The sequence below is a fragment of the Urocitellus parryii genome, chromosome X (genome assembly GCF_045843805.1).
Source record: "Urocitellus parryii isolate mUroPar1 chromosome X, mUroPar1.hap1, whole genome shotgun sequence".
Classification (NCBI taxonomy): domain Eukaryota; kingdom Metazoa; phylum Chordata; class Mammalia; order Rodentia; family Sciuridae; genus Urocitellus; species Urocitellus parryii.
In genome coordinates, this window is record NC_135547.1 from 119776848 (window position 1) to 119793287 (window position 16440).

The 16440-nt window shown below is 39.7% G+C and overlaps 2 pseudogenes; both read left to right on the top strand.

The window, feature by feature from the left end:
• Positions 1-951: 951 nt before the first annotated feature.
• On the top strand, positions 952-1989 carry LOC144250784 (nucleophosmin pseudogene; annotated as a pseudogene).
• An 11530-nt stretch (positions 1990-13519) lies between these two features.
• Positions 13520-14709, top strand: LOC113188446 (large ribosomal subunit protein uL30-like; annotated as a pseudogene).
• Positions 14710-16440: the final 1731 nt, after the last annotated feature.

Consider the following 16440-nt stretch of genomic DNA (forward strand, 5'->3'; position numbering starts at 1 on the left):
CAGATGTGCCCTTTCGAGAAGATTTTTATCTTACAGAACTTGACAGATTTTCGGCCTCACTCTTTAATTTGAAGTTTCTCATATTACCCCCTCCCCTCCCGCCATTCCAACTTGGGTAATTTTTCTCAAAAGCGACAGTTTCTCAGTTGGTGGTTGCATTCCAGAGTTGGTTAATGTAAAAGGCAGAATTGCCACATCTTGAATAACTTAAACCAAAGTGAGGACTGAATATGGGGTTGACCATAATGTAGCACAGTCTTTGGCTTTGGAGCAGTCGTTTCCAAACACCAGCCAAGACCCTCTTTCCATGAAGTTACAATCCAATAAGGGTATGTAAAATGCAATAATGGCCACTGAGACTTTGCAGCTCCTTTCATGAAGAGGTGGAGTCCATTTCTGCACCCCTTGAAGCTGGGCTGGTCTTGTGACTTATTTGACCAATGGAATGCAACAGAAGTGACACTGTGAAATTCTTAGCTTAGAGCTCAAGAAAACTTAATATTTCCACTCCCAATCTCTTTCAACCTTTCAATAGATGAATGGATAAACAAACTGTGGTATATGTACACAATGGAATATTACTCAGCATTAAAAGAGAATAAAATTATGGCATTTGCAGGTAAATGGATGAAGTTGGAGAATATCATGCTAAGCGAAGTAAGCCAATCCCCCCCCCCAAAAAAAAAACAGAGGCCAAATATTCTTCTGATAAGTGGATGCTGATTCATAATGGTGGGGAGGGCATGGGAAAAACGGAGGAACTGTGATTGGGCAAAGGGGAGGGAGGGGAAGGGAGGTGGCATGGGGGAAGGAAAGATGTGGAATGAGATGGACATCATTACCCTAGGTACATGAATGACTGAACATATGGTGCAACTCTACATAGTGTACAACAGAGAAATGAAAAGTTATGCTGGCGTGATTCCATCCTGCGTGTCTCGTTAGAGCAGCCACCCATTTTCCGTCTGCCTTCTCTCCCACCTAAGTGCGTGCTACCACCCCATGGAAGATTCGATGGATATGGACATGAGCCCCCTGAGGCCCCAGAACTACCTTTTCGGTTGTGAGCTAAAAGCTGACAAAGATTATCACTTTAAGGTGGATAATGATGAAAATGAGCACCAGTTATCATTAAGAACGGTCAGTTTCGGGGCTGGTGCAAAGGATGAATTACACATTGTTGAAGCAGAGGCAATGAATTATGAAGGCAGTCCAATTAAAGTAACACTGGCAACATTGAAAATGTCAGTACAGCCAACGGTTTCCCTTGGGGGCTTTGAAATCACACCACCTGTGGTCTTAAGGTTGAAGTGCGGTTCAGGGCCTGTGCATATTAGTGGCCAGCACTTAGTAGCTGTGGAGGAAGATGCAGAGTCAGAAGATGAAGAGGAGGAGGATGTGAAACTCTTAAGTGTATCTGGAAAGCGATCTGCCCCTGGAGGTGGTAGCAAGGTTCCCCAGAAAAAAGTAAATCTTGCTGCTGATGAAGATGTCGATGATGAAGATGATGATGATGATGATGATGATGATGATGAAGATGATGATGATGATGATTTTGATGATGAGGAAACTGAACAAAAAGCTCCAGTGAAGAAATCTATTCGAGATACTCCAGCCAAAAATGCACAAAAATCGAACCAGAATGGAAAAGACTCAAAACCAACAACACCAAGATCAAAAGGTCAAGAATCCTTCAAAAAAACAGGAAAAAACTCCTAAAACACCAAAAGGACCTAGTTCTGTAGAAGACATTAAAGCAAAAATGCAAGTATAGAAAAAGCACATTGAACAGCCCTGGGCACTACTGGTAAATTAAGCCCAAAGATGGGGAGAAAGGAAAAGGAGAGACAAATATAGTCCATACTGAGTATCATCAACAATCCAGGCTGAAGTCTTCTATTTTAATCTCAATCCCCTTTCCTGATTTGCCACCCACACCCACTTGCAGGCTGGAAGCAATCTCTCTTGATTTCCTAAAGCACTTTTGACTGCTGTGAATTCAGTTGAACCTTATATATTGCTCTCTCTTGTGCATATGCCTCATCTTCTCTTGGACCATGTTTTAATCACCTTTGTATCTCCTTAGCTGCTCAATAAATATTTGAATGAATCAAAAAAAAAAGAAATGAAAAGTTATGCTGCAATTGTGTACAATGAATCAACATGCATTCTGCTGTCATATATACCTAATTAGAATAAATAAATAAATAATCTCTAAGGTTTGTTTTCAAGAAACAGAAAAGGACTGTGTGGCTGAGTCCAGTAAGAGAGGAAGAAACATGGTTATAGGGGAAGACAGAGAGGTGAGTCAAGTGCAATAAGAATCCACTAGAAGTTTTTAGACTAAAGACACACAGTATCTGATTTCTACCTTTGAAGGTCACTCTGGCTGAAGGTTGGAGGATGGATTGTAGAGGGCTGAGTGGAAACAAGAAGACTCTGGAATTATTTTAGAGGGAAATCCTCCTATGGCATATATGCAGGCTTGAACCCAACTTTTGTTACTTGATCCATGTATCTAACAAACTTTACATTATTACCATTGCTTTACTATTTATATGCTTTTTCTAAAATTTTTATTGAGGAGTTTATAAAAGTTTTATTTTATTTTTGATTGGAAAACAATAATTACATATATCTGTGGGAAATAATAGGTGCATGAGGTTTTCCTCATCCTTAAAAAAGTAGATAAAACATAAATCCAGCATCTAGTTATATTATAGAGTATTTGGTTCAGAATTCCTTTTTATTTATTTGTTCTCTTTAGATATACATGACAGTAGAGTGTATTTTGACATATTATACATACATGGAGTATAACTTATTCTAATTAGGATCCCATTCTTGTGGTTGTACATGATGTGGAGTTTCACTGGTGGTGTATTCATATATGAACATAGGAAGAATTCTCAATTTCACAATTTGTGAATGGGATTAAATTTTTCCCTAGTAACTTCTCTGAAGGTAGAAACTTCTTTTGAGAAAATTCCTCCTTTGAATATTTTAAACCAGAATCCCTATTATAGTCTCCACATTTACTTATAAACCACTTACTTAAAATGTTATTTTTCCTAAAAATTCATTTAGAAACATTGAATAACAATTATCAAGAAACAGTATAGTTAGGTGATTAAAATTATGGTCTATAGAGGCAGTCTGCCAGCTTCAAATTTCAATTCTGCCATTTATTCCTTGCATGATCTTTGTCATGTTCATAAAAATGGGCAACAATAGTACCTCCCATATGGTGGTGTGATGATTAAATACTCAGTATAGTTGTTAGTACATAGCAGGCACTCAGAACCAGCTATTATTATTTAACATCAAATGCCCTTAGGACACCAGTCACAGGGCTACTTGTCTTCTTTGCTGTGACCATCTGAAAGATGGAAAAATCACATTTAAAAATTAACAAAAAAAGTCATATTTCAGATTTTTACTAATTCAACATTTCCTTACTAATTTTCTGTCTCTGTGAGTTCTGACTATACTTCTGTTGTCCACTGTTGACTGGCTGTCATGTTGAGGGTCCCCTTAGCCAGCACCAGCTTTGTGCTCTCGATTGTAGGTTGTATATGTAAGAAATGTAACTGCACACTGCATGGAAACTATGTCAGATACTGTGGTAGAAAAGGTGCATGCTGCTCCATAAGCAATGGTTTTCTAGTTACTCATGAGGTTTCAGTAAGAGAGGGGTTGAGGCTAAGGTCATCTGGCCACCTTATGCAGTCATATATCTAGTGGAAATATGCAAACAGCTGGCAGCTGAACAACTTGGGCTCCTCATGCCTCTCTATCTCTGTGTGGTCACTCCATGTGACTTCTCCAACTTGGAAGCCACAGTGTGGCCATATTTCTTACAATGGCAGCTCAGGGCTCCAAAAGAACTTGTCCTGAGTCAGGAAGGGGGAGCAGAGAGAGAGAGGACAAACACACATCAGGCAGAAGATGCATTTCCTTTTATGATCTAGCCTCTGAAGTCACATATTAGTCACAACTAATACTGTGTTCTATTATGTAAAGTTGCAACAAGAGCCCAACCAATGTTCAAGGCAAAGCAACACAGACTCCAAATCTTGATGGAGCTGTGGCAAGGTTCTGGAAGATGATGTGAGATTAGAAATATTATGGCCATTTTTTTCTGGCTCTGCCACCAATGGAATGAACAAGTCAGTCAAAGCATGACTTGTCCTGGCCATGGAGACAATATCCATGTGAATAAAAAAATCACAGTTCATGGTTTAGTTTGTAACTTGATCTGGTGGGATTTACCTTTATTGCTTTAGGGATAGGATGATTATGGAGGCAAGGGAAAAGAGAAGAAGAAAACTCTCATCTATCAAGCATCTCTTATGCCCTGAATGCTTTACACAAAGTTAACTACAGATCAGCAACTATTCAGTACATGATTTGGTGGGCTGGCAATTTGAATATATTCAACTGTAGTTTTTCTAATCTGCATCAGGCTCAGCTGATTACTGGGCTGGCTTGAGCAGCATCAGTGGCTGCCAGTTCGACTAGAGGCTGGCTGACAGCTGAGGCACTTTGGTTCTCTTCCACATGGTCTCTCATCCTCCAGCATACTAGCCCAGACTTCATACAGTGGAGGGGTCCAAGAGCACAAGCTGCATTAAGCAGGGATTTTTCAAGTCTCTTCTTACATCACAATCACCATTGTACCATTGACTTAAATCAAGTTGCATGGCCAAACTAGATCTACAAACATTACAAGACTGTGAATACAGAGAAGAGAGGAACGTGTGACCATATTTCAAAGTACAATAGCATGAGATCTAAACTTTTATTCACTAACTTGTCTGCAATAATATTTCACAGAAAAGAGTCCCAAGTAGAGAAGGACCATATTGAAAACTCTCTATACTTTTACTAGGGGAGTAAGGGAAAAGCAAGAGCAAGAAGTCTCCAGAACTTCTAAGTCTTACCAGAGTAAGCCCCATGTGGTCCATGAGCAGGTACCACATCCAAACTTGAACGAAGTCAGCATAGTTTGAGGCAAGGAAAAGCTGAATGGAAGAAAAGTGAGGGGAAATTTTGAGGTATTGAGAATCTGAGAGATAGAGAAAGAGTGAATTTAGGGGTGCAAGCAAGAGACAGTGCTACTAAACCAGGTTTGTTTTGCCCATTGTGCAGTATGACAATCACTGAAAGGAGTTTTACCAAAAAAAGAGAATTAATCCACAAGGTGGCCAAGTGCATGGAGATGGGAAAGTAGGTCTCAAAAACACCTCCCAGTGAATAAGGTTTATGAATATTTATGGGATGAGGCAGGGGGAAATGTGAATGGAGGTTAACTAAGAGCAAATGAAGCAAAAAAGTCTAGAGGGTTTATTGAGGTTTTCCTAGGTTTCAAAGGTATGGTTAAGAAGGCTGGTTTTGTAGCCAGACTACCTGGGTAGCAATCCTAGAACTCTGCTTATTTTTGACATTGAAATGTGACATACGTGTAAAACACAGAAAATTTAGGACACATATTCAAGGTTCAGTGAACCATCATCATTGTTATTATTATCATCACCATCATCTATGTGGAAGTTACTGAGAAGGGAAATGGTACGAGAAAGGATTTTGACAAAATTTTGTAACACTTCATTTTCCCCCCAACTCCCTTTTGAAGATGGGGAATGAGAGAGCAAGAAGAAGAGGGAGAAGAAGGAGAGAGAGAGAGAGAGAGAGAGAGAGAGAGAGAGAGAGAGACAGAGAGAGAGAGAGAGAGAGACAGAGACAGAAAGAGAAAGAGAAAGACAATGAATGAATATAAGGAAGCCTGAAGTACTCATTTGTTTTTTATCTGTTGACTGTATTTCTTTAGACAGGATGTCAACCAAGACTGGACATGGGGAAGGTAAGGCTTATATTGGGATTATGCATGCAAAATGAGGTTCTTATTTAATCCTCACAATCATTCTGCAAGGTAGGCATTGTTATGCTTCCTTTTTTGTATTCAAACTTCATTTAGTACATTTGTGCTAATTTCCTTTTATAGTTTAGTATCACAAATGAATGAAAATCAAAGGTCTTATTAAAATGTAGACACATTTAATTATTTCCTATGACCAGATTGACTACACAGAATATGGATAAAATAAATTTATAAAACAAGGACCAATATTAGGGTAACAATAGAAATAATCACATCAATTTCTTCCAATGACACCCATTATAGAAATTATGTATAATATTGGGTTTTGCTCAAATATTCTTTTTTATAGGTGTGGAAACAAAATCCCAGGAAAGCCAGGTAGCTTGCTTAATTAACATCACTTAGTATGTGATAGATCAGGATTCAAGTCTACATCTGTCTCACTGTAGGTTCCGTGTCCTTATTAAATTTAATAGGAAAATGTTATTTCCTTTATTGTATTTCTTTTGTTTCAAAGACAAGACATGATCACTCTACCAAGTGAAACAATCCAAAAATATATATTAATAAGACTATCTTCTTTTATTTTGCTTTGTTTTTTTGTTGTTGTTGTTGTTTTGGGGGGTTGTTGGGGTTTTTTTTTTTTTCAGTACCAGGGATTGAATTCAAGGATGCTCAACCACTAAACCACATCTCCAACTCTTTTTGTTGTTTAGTTTGAAACAGGGTCTCACTAAGTAGGTGAGGGTCTCACTAAGTTGCTTAGGCTGGCTTTGAACTTGTAACCCCTCTGCCTCAGCCTCCTCAGCCACTGGGATTACAGGTGAGCACCACCATTCTTGGCCCAAGACCTTCTTTAATATCACACACTATGACCAGGAGCCTTGCCTGTTTTTCTCCAATATTACTAAATTATCCAGTGTTACCAGCATGATGTGTATCTTTCTACACAATTCTCCAAACACCTATAAACAGAAATACACATGTGTAGAGTTAATTACTGTTCATTTTTACACAAATTGGATATTATAAATTACTCTGCAACTGTTTTTTCTACCTTAAAAAATATATCACAGAGATCTTCCTAAGGTAATCAATATAGATCTAATTGACTCTATAATAACTTCACAGTCTGTGGTGTGGATTGGTGTATACAATTTATGCAACGATTTCTCTAGTGACAAGTATTGTGATTGCTTCAAGGTTTAGGGTTTCCCTACAACAAAGACACACTTATAGATTTACTTATATACTGGTGATTTATATCTATAGAGTATATTCTAAAATGTGGGAGGACTTTTTGATCCTAAATGTTGTGATTACCTGTTACCATAAAATAAGCAAAACTTAGAGGCTTAAAAAAGATGGTTCTCCCACATGGATAGTAAGCTGGTGCCAGCTATTAACTGGGAGCTCTGTCAGGTTTGTAGGCCAATAGCCTTGGTTCCTCTCCACTTAGGCCACCCAGGCTCTTTGGGCTTTCTCGCAACATGGATCTGGGTTCTATGAGTGAGTATCTGAAAAGAACCAAGCAGAAGTTGCATAATCTCTTTATAAGCTAACCTCTTAAGTCATACCATATCACCTCCTCCATATTCTGTTTATGAAAATAATCCCTGATCCAAGAAGGGGAGAACTAGACTCTGCCTTCTGATGGGGGCAGGCAAGGGTTTAGAAGAATATGTAGGATGAAAGATATTGTTACAGCCACTTTGGAAAGCATAGTCTTGCTATACCAAGATCATATAGCTAATAAGGGATAAAAACTAAGACTTAAATCTTGGTCTGTTTTTCATTCCATAATGTGATATTGTTTCACTGGTATGTGAGTAGAGTCATCTTCTGAAGGCTGGATTTGGGGTATGCGAACCAAGTCAAGGAAAGACTGAATTGGAGAACCAACCATGCACTAAACCTTATGGAAATCAACATACCAGTATTATTCAAGAGCCCCTGTGTGTAGTGAGATGCTTCTCTGCCCTTAGCATTGCAAGGTTAAAGAGAAGAGGGTCAGAAACCCTCTGGGTCTTCCTAATACCTTGGCAACAGACTTTCATCCAGAAGATATCAGTTTAGCACTGCTGCTCCCATTCATCATTGGCCACGTATCCCCAAAGGGAGTCATCATTCAGCCTCAATACATGAGTATTATCATCAGCAAAAAATTAAAATCATCTCAGTTCTGCTTTTTCCTCTATCCTTTTCTTCTTTTCACATTTTTTGTTTGAACAGAATGAAGCAATTCAAAGAAGGAGAGTGTAAAAACAGAAGGTAAGCTGGGCAGGAAAGCTAGCTACCACATAAATTAACACACTTATGTGGTTAGATAAACCCCCAGCATTAATTGTGTTATTGTGCAAAGTGAGGCCATGAGTGCATACAGAATATTACGTTTTTTTTTTAAAAAGAAAAAACTGTCCTTGGGTTGTTGGTCTTGGTTATTTCTGCTACTTATATGCCTTGTTTATTTACCCAAAACAAACCATGGCATTGCTCTGTAGCTGCATCTATTGTAGGGGGTTAGTACTTAACTAAGCTTTGAACAGTTTGTCTCTAAAGAATAATCCCCATCTCTACTTTCCATCCTCCAACTTCACCACTTCCCCCACAGCTTGGCAGCAAACCCCTTAATGGAGTTCCAAACATCCATTCCTCCCTCTTTCAAGGGGATTAGGCCCAGGCAGGCGGGAAGAAGGAACTCTGGCAAATTCCTATGAATTTGTGATAGGTAGGAAAATGCACAGCAAAGAAGCAATAGTACACATGTGCCCTGAGCTCTCCTTTATGAGATGAATGGTAGCCATACTTAGAGACAAGAAAGCTTCCAACAAACCTGAAGCAGTCAACTTGAACTCAGTTGGCTGGCACAGTGGGATGGAGCAAAGCAGTCCCTGGTCTTTTCAAGCTGCCTTCAATCCCTGTAGGGTATGATGCTTAGGTTAAAAGCCAGAGGTTCTACCACAAACGTACCTCAATGGGACATTGTTAACCTACAGTGGGCAGAGGCCTCAACAGACACCAAAGTCTACAGTCTTCAGGAGCTCAAGGAAGGCCTGGTCATCCTGAGAGGGTCACATGCCTTATTCACATGGAGAGAGAGGTCAGAACCCAATATGCACCAACCAAAGGCATAAGCCTGGCATCCAGTGAAGGCAAAGGAAGCTGCCTGCTGTTTTCCTCATGGTGCTGGGTAAGTGCTGAGAAACAAATTTTCACCCAATGAGAATTCCAATATCTTCTAAAAGATCCATTTATATTATCACAAATGACTACATTTAAACCATATTGCACATTTCATTTACTTTTATCCCACCAATAATCAAGAAGGGGGTTAGCAGACTCATTAGCAGAATTGGCAGGTGTGAAAAATCCCTGCCGTCCGTCACTATAAAACTCAACTTCTCCCTGGGGTCTGAAGCTAGCAGAGCTGGCAAAAAACAAAACCACACACACACACACACATACACACACACACACACACACACACACACAGAGGAAGAAACTCTGAAGGCAAAACAGTCAGGGTTTTCAGAGTCTGACATGCTGACATTCATCAGCATTAGTCAAATGAACAGTTAAGCCACAGGTCAGCAACCTCTCCATTACTGACTCACTGCTCTGAAGAGCTGGCAGAAGGTGAGCCAGATATCTTTGAGAGGCCCACAAACTTAGATATCTATAAGTTTGTGGTAGGTAGGAAAGTGTGAAGCAAAGAAGCAGTAGTACACATGTGTCTTGAGCTCTTCTTTCTGGGATGAATGGTAGCCATACTTAGAGACAAGAAAGCTTCCAACAAACCTGAAGCAGTCAACTTGAACTCAGTTGGCTGGCCCAGTGGGATGGAGCAAAGCAGTCCCTGGTCTTTCCAAATGCCTTCAATCCCTGTAGGGTATGATGTTGCAAGGCAGGCTGGAAAGTATATTTAGCTATGTGCTAATGGAGACAAGGACAATGGCTTTTAGTGAAAAAATATATGTATATATATATATATATATATATGTGTGTGTGTGTGTGTGTGTGTGTGTGTGTGTGTATTAGTCTTGTCCACAATATGCCCCTGAGGCCTTGAGATCTCTTCATTCCTGAGGCCTCACCTTTTTGACCATACCCACACCTCCAGAAAGCTGTCACCTTGGTATAAGGTAACCCTATAAAGACTCCTAGCAATACTATGGCCAAGTACGCTCAGTTCTCCTATCCTGACCTATGCACATTGAGTAGAAATTTGGTAGGAGATCATTGTCAGAGGAGAGCTTAAATGAAGCACAAAACAGCTTTCTGGAGAAGGTGTGGATGTGGTCAAGAAGGTGAGGCCTCAGGAATGAAGAGACCTCAGGACCTCAGGGGCATATTGGAGACAAGACTACTCTCTCTGTATTTTTTTTCACTAAATCCATTGTCCTTGTCTCTATTAGCACACAGCTAAATAAATTTCCCAGATTTCCTTGCAATAGGCATTGAGATATGACTGAGTTCTGGTTAATGGGATGTGGATAAAAGTGTCCTTACCTAGTCTGTGGAACTCCCTATAGGATCATCCACACTCCCTTTCCCCACCTGCCTTGAAGATGCAGAGGCCCAATTGGATAACAAAATGCAGATGCAAAACCCTAGGGGAGGACAGAACCTTAGATGAAAGAAACCTGGGCTCCTGTTTTAGTCAGTTTTTGTGTCGTTGTAACCAAAAGACCTGACAAGAACAATTTTAGAGGAGGAAAAGTTTATTTGGGGGCTCATGGTTTCAGAGGTCTCAGCCCATAGATGTCCAACTCCATTCCTCAGGGCCTGAGGTAAGGCAGGACATCATGGTGGAAGAGTGTGGTGAAAGAAAGTGGCTCAGGACATGACACCCTACCTGCCTACAGTTACCACCCAATTAATACCTATCAGGAGATTAATGCACTGGTTATATCAAGGCTTTCATAACCCAATCATTTCACCTCTAAATTTTCTTACATTGTCTCACACATGCGCTTTTGGGGGATACTTCACATCTAAACCATAATAGTCCCTAAATGATTACATGGAGCAAAATCTTCATCCCTATATGGCCTGTTGGACTTTATGTGAGCAAGAACTAAATGTCTGTTGTGTTAGGTCTCCAAGATGTGGGGATTTGTCTGTTATAGCAGTTAACATTGTCTAAACTAATTCAGTGGGTAAGATGAACCATGAAAAGCAATCTTCAATGTTTCAAAATTGGGCCAAAGACAGGCCATGATGGCAATAATTCTAAGAGAAAGCAAGGAAGTTAACAAAAAAATGAGCTGCTTCAATCAAAAGTTTCCCTTCCCAATTTGAGAAGCAGAACCATGTGCCAAGAACACATGCTTTGTAGGCCAAGAGGCTAAATTTCTTCATCTGTGAAATGGAGTTAACCACATCTAGTTCTTGGACTTGTCATACTCAATGATATTACACCTATGATGTATCCAGCATAATGCCTGATGTACAATAATAGGCCTGCCTTAAGTATGAGTTTTCTATTTTCTTCATTGTCTTTCTTTGAAAACTTCTCTACACCACCATTTTCCTCCATAATCACTGGGTAGTGTCTGATTTCAGCAAAATGGCAGACACTTACTTCTCCCAATTTACCAGATGCAGGATAAAGACAGAAGCTGGAGCTGGTCTTCTCTGTCATGCTGGGGAAACTTGACCAAGACTTTCATTTCATTGATTGATCATGTTCATTTTGAACTGCATTTGGCCGCTTAGAGAAATTTATTCCCAGTCTTCATGGTGAGCTGGAAGGCTGGCCTGGCCCCAAAGACACCTCAGCAAATCTGCTACCCAGCTCCAGTGGCGGGCAGCCAGGCGTCTGGTCCCTTAGCCTCAGTCATGCAGCTGTGACTGACAGGCAGCAGGATACTGAAGCTCTGATGTGAAGATCTGCTTTTCCTCCTAGAAAAATAGCAGCAGGCTCCACTGGAAAGCAACCCCTTCTAATATGGCTGATGCTCATGCCCCACTGCCCAGGGACCCACACTGGGGATCAAAACAGCAGGCTTCCCAAACTAACTTTGCAGACTGAGTTGAATAAAGTTTCAGACTGAGGTTGATCCAGCTTGACCCTAGTGTGCCACTTCCTGACAGTAAAATGAACAGAAAAACAAGAACTGAATGTTATTTCCTCAACAATCTCTTGCAAGTATAGGCAGCTCTAGTAATGGACCTCAACTCTGGCTGCACATTAGATTCACCTAGGAGCTTTAAAAAATTCTGATGCCCAGGCCATAGCCCAGAACATTTGCATCAGAATTTCCAAAGCCAGAATCCAGGCAATTCTAGTTTTTTAAAGCTCCACAAGTGATTCCACAGTGCAGCCAAGGGTAAGAATCACCAGTCTACAGTTTCTAAGTACTTGCTCAAGTAAATGGTGAAAGAAGAGATAGTCAACTTAGACAGGAAAAATAACTGTAGTTATTTTCATTGTTATTTTGTAGTCATATGCTTGATGAATGGAGGGGCTGGAACATGACCCAGGTCTTTTGGTATTCAATTCAGTTACCTTTCTCTTTACTCTAGCCTCCTCTCTATAAAATGCAAATAGTGTTAGTACATACCCCAAAGGGTTGATATGAGGATAAAAATAACTCAGTTTTATTTTTGTTGATTTTAATTAATGTGTGAATGTGTCCTTCCAGTGTGGCCAGCAATATTCAAGCAGTTTATAAATACTAACCCAGTTTAGTTCATTAAAAAGCCTCCTGTCCCCTTATATACTACACTATTAATTGCCTTTAAAATGCATGAACTTTTTGACCCAGAAAATCCATCTCCTATAATTTATGAAAAGGATGTATAATTAAAGGTCTATGAAAAGATATAACTACAAGGATGATTAATACAGTTTGGATTTGAATGTCCCGCAAGGATCCATGTGTTAAAGACTTGGTCCTCAGTGTGGTCTTATTGGAAGGTGGTGAAAATTTTAGGAAGTTGGGCCTTAGGTCATTGAAGGACATATACTTGAAGGGGATTGTGGTATCCTAGCTATTTCTTCTCTCTCTTTTGCCTCTTGGCCATGAGGTAGTAGTTTTGCTCCACCATGTGTGCCTACCATGATGTACTGCCTCACCACAGGCCCAAATCAACAGGGATGATCAATCATGGACTGAAACCTCCATAACTATGAGCCAAAATAAATTTTTTCTCTTTGTAATAAGTTAATTATATTGGGTATTTTTATATTGATAGAAATCTGACTAATAACGTGATAACTGCTGTTTTATTTATAATGACAAAAAGCATAGAAACTAAATTCCAAATATAAGGAGTTCAGTAAAGAAATTATAGTATGGCTGGGCATGGAAGTACATGCCTGTAATCCATCCTAGTGACTTGGGAGGCTGAGGCAGGAGGATCACAAGTTCAAAGACAGCCTCAGCAGCTTAGCAGGCCTTAAGCAGCTTAGTGAGACCCTGTCTCAAAACAAAATATAAAAAAAGGGTGGAGATGTGTCTCAGGAGTTAAGCACCCATGGGTTTAATCCCTGATACCAAGAAAGAAAGAAAGGGAGGGGGAGGGAAGGGAGGAAGGAAGGAAGGAAGGAAGGAAGGAAGGAAGGAAGGAAGGAAATGGGGGAAGAAGAAAGATATCAAAAGGTGAAGTCATCCTCTTTTTACAGCTGGAACCATGGAGGGTGCCAAAGAGAACAAAAAGAAGGTTCCTGCTGTACCAGAAACCCTTAATGAAAAGTGAAGGAATTTCACAGAGATGAAGGTAAAGCACCTGAGAAAGAAGTTTGTCCAAAAAGATGCTTCGAAAGTCAAGGAGAGGGCTAGGGATATAGTTCTGTTGGTAGAGTGCTTGCCTCACATGCACAAGGCCCTGGGTTCAATCCTCACCACCACACACATACAAAAAAGAGGGCAAGGAGGAAGCTTATCTATGAAAAACACAATCATTACTATAAGGAATACAGGCTGATGTACAGAATGGAGATTTGTTTTTTTTTTAATTTGCTCTAATTGTTGTACATGTCAGTAGAATGCATTTTGACACATTGTACATGAATGGAGCACAACTTCTTCCTGTGGTTGAACATGGTGCAGAGTCACAATGGTAGTTTAATCATACATGTATATAGGGTAATAATGTCCATCTCATTCTACTGACATTCCTCTCCCCTCACTCTCGTCTGCACAATCTAAAATTCCTTTATTCTTCCCTGCCCCACCCCACATTATGGACCAGCATCCACTTATCAGAGAAAACATTTGGCCTTTGGTTTTTTGGGTTTGGCTTATTTCACTTAGCATTATATTCTCTAGCTCCATCCATCAGAATGGAAATTCAAATGGCTAGGATGGCAAGAAAAGCTGGCAACTTCTATGTACCTGCAGAACCCAAATTGACATTTGTCATCAGGATCAGAGGTATCAATGGTGTGAACCCAAAGTTTTGTAAGTGTTACAACTTCTTCACCTTCACCAGATCTTCAATGGCACCTTTGTTAAGCTCAACAAGGCTTCAATTAGCATGCTGAGGATCATGGAACCATATATTGCATGGGGGTACCAAAACCTGAAGTCAGTGAATGAACCTACAAGTGTGGATATGGCAAAATCAATAAGAAACAAATTGCCTTGACAGATAACACTTTCATTGCTCTATCTCTTGATAAATATTCTGCATGAAAGATCTAATTCATGAGATCTACGTGGTTGGAAAAACACTTCAAAGAAGCAAATAACTTCCAGTAGCCCTTCAAATTGTCTTATTCAAGAGGTGGAATGAAGAAAAAGTCCACCCATTTTATAGAAGGTGGAGATGCTGGCAATAGGGAAGACCAGATTGACAGGCTTATTAGAAAGATTGACTAAGGTATCTACCATGGTATTTTTGTAATCTGGTCAGTTAATAAAACAGTACCTGCTCTTAATGTTTAAAAAAAAGCTGAAATATCATGACTCAGTTTTAAATAGTGTGTGACCAATAGACCCTAGAATAGCCCTATGATCTTACCTATATAATCTCCTTTCCTTGAGTGATGGGAGAACTTGGCACTTGATTTTATTAAATACAATATAGCAAATGTGATGGGATGCTACTTCTGTGGTTAGGTCATGATAGAGACAGATATAATACTTGCCATGTAGTGGTACACTTTGTAATCCCAGTGGCTGGGGAAGCTGAGGCAGGAAAATTGTGAGTTCAAAGCCAGCCTCAGCAACTTAGTGATGCCCTAGGCAACTCAGAAAGATCCTATATCAAAAAAGTTTTTTTTCAAAGGGCAGGGGATGTGACTTAGTGGTTAAGCATCCCTGAGTTCAATGTTCAGTACCAGATAAAAAGAGAGAGAGGAAAAAAAATGAATGAATATACTCATCTTGTAGACCTTAAAGAAACAAACCACCATATTGTAAACCCTCCATGTGGTGGGCCTCATGGCAATGAACTGTGGACAGCCTCTAGGGCCTGAGGCCAGCCTCCAATAAATAGCTAGCAAGAATATAGGCCCTCAGTCATAGAGCCTCAAGAATATTAATTTGGTCAACAATTTGAATGATCTTGGATGTGAATTCTTCCCTAGTCAAACTTTTGGATAAGGATGAAGCCTGATCAACACCCCAATGACAAACTTGTGAGACCCTGACCAGAGGATCAAGTTAAGCTGAGCCTGGACTCCTGATCCGTGGAAACTGGGAGATAATAAATGTGGGTTGTTTTAAGTCACTGAGTTTTCAAAACATAAAACTTGCCCTATTATAGTTAAAGCAACATCCCAGGGTTTCATAAATTGACTTCCAGACCACTCACGTATAATCGAATCATGCCTTTATTGAAGCACACCAGTGGTGACTGACCAAAACATAAAGCTGTTCCCCTGATCAGCTCCAAACAATTGCAAGAGCACTCCTTTAAGCATGAAAACTGAAAAAGGGTTTGTTTGAGGGTCTAGCCAATGCAAGCAAGCCAAGTTACAGAAGCAGGAGAGTGCAGTCAGGCGGAGGGACACTTAGCCAATCACAATTAGTCAAGTCATCCCAGTTATAGAAACAGAGCCCCATTACCCTAGTTACAGAAACAATGCCCCATTAGGTAGTTCCATGTTCTTAAAGGTTTCTATAGCAAAAAGGAAAAGATCATCTTGCCCTGGTCATGACCCTTCTACTTGGCATGGTTGTTTTACAGAATGGAGTCACAAAACAAAATGGAGTCACTTTTGCTTTACTATCACAGCCCATAGTGTAGTTAAGTGGTAGAGTACATGCTAAGCATAGCCATAGGTTTAATCCCCAGCACCAAAATCAGAAGAGAAAAAAAATTCCAGTAGAAGTGTCATGAAAGGGCATAGAAGTGTCACAAAAGACATTTATAAAATATTGTTAAATTACAAAACTCAGATTATAAAACAATATGACCCAAACACAGAGAGAGATACAGGTAGACTGTGAGAAGCTGATCATACAATATAACTCAGAATGACTTTTATTTCTTTTTGATTCTTTGTACTTTCTAAATGTACTTTTATTATTAACATAATATTTGAAGACACTGAAAATAAAAATACTAAAAAATATTCAAGTATTAACAATATTTGAATTAACAAT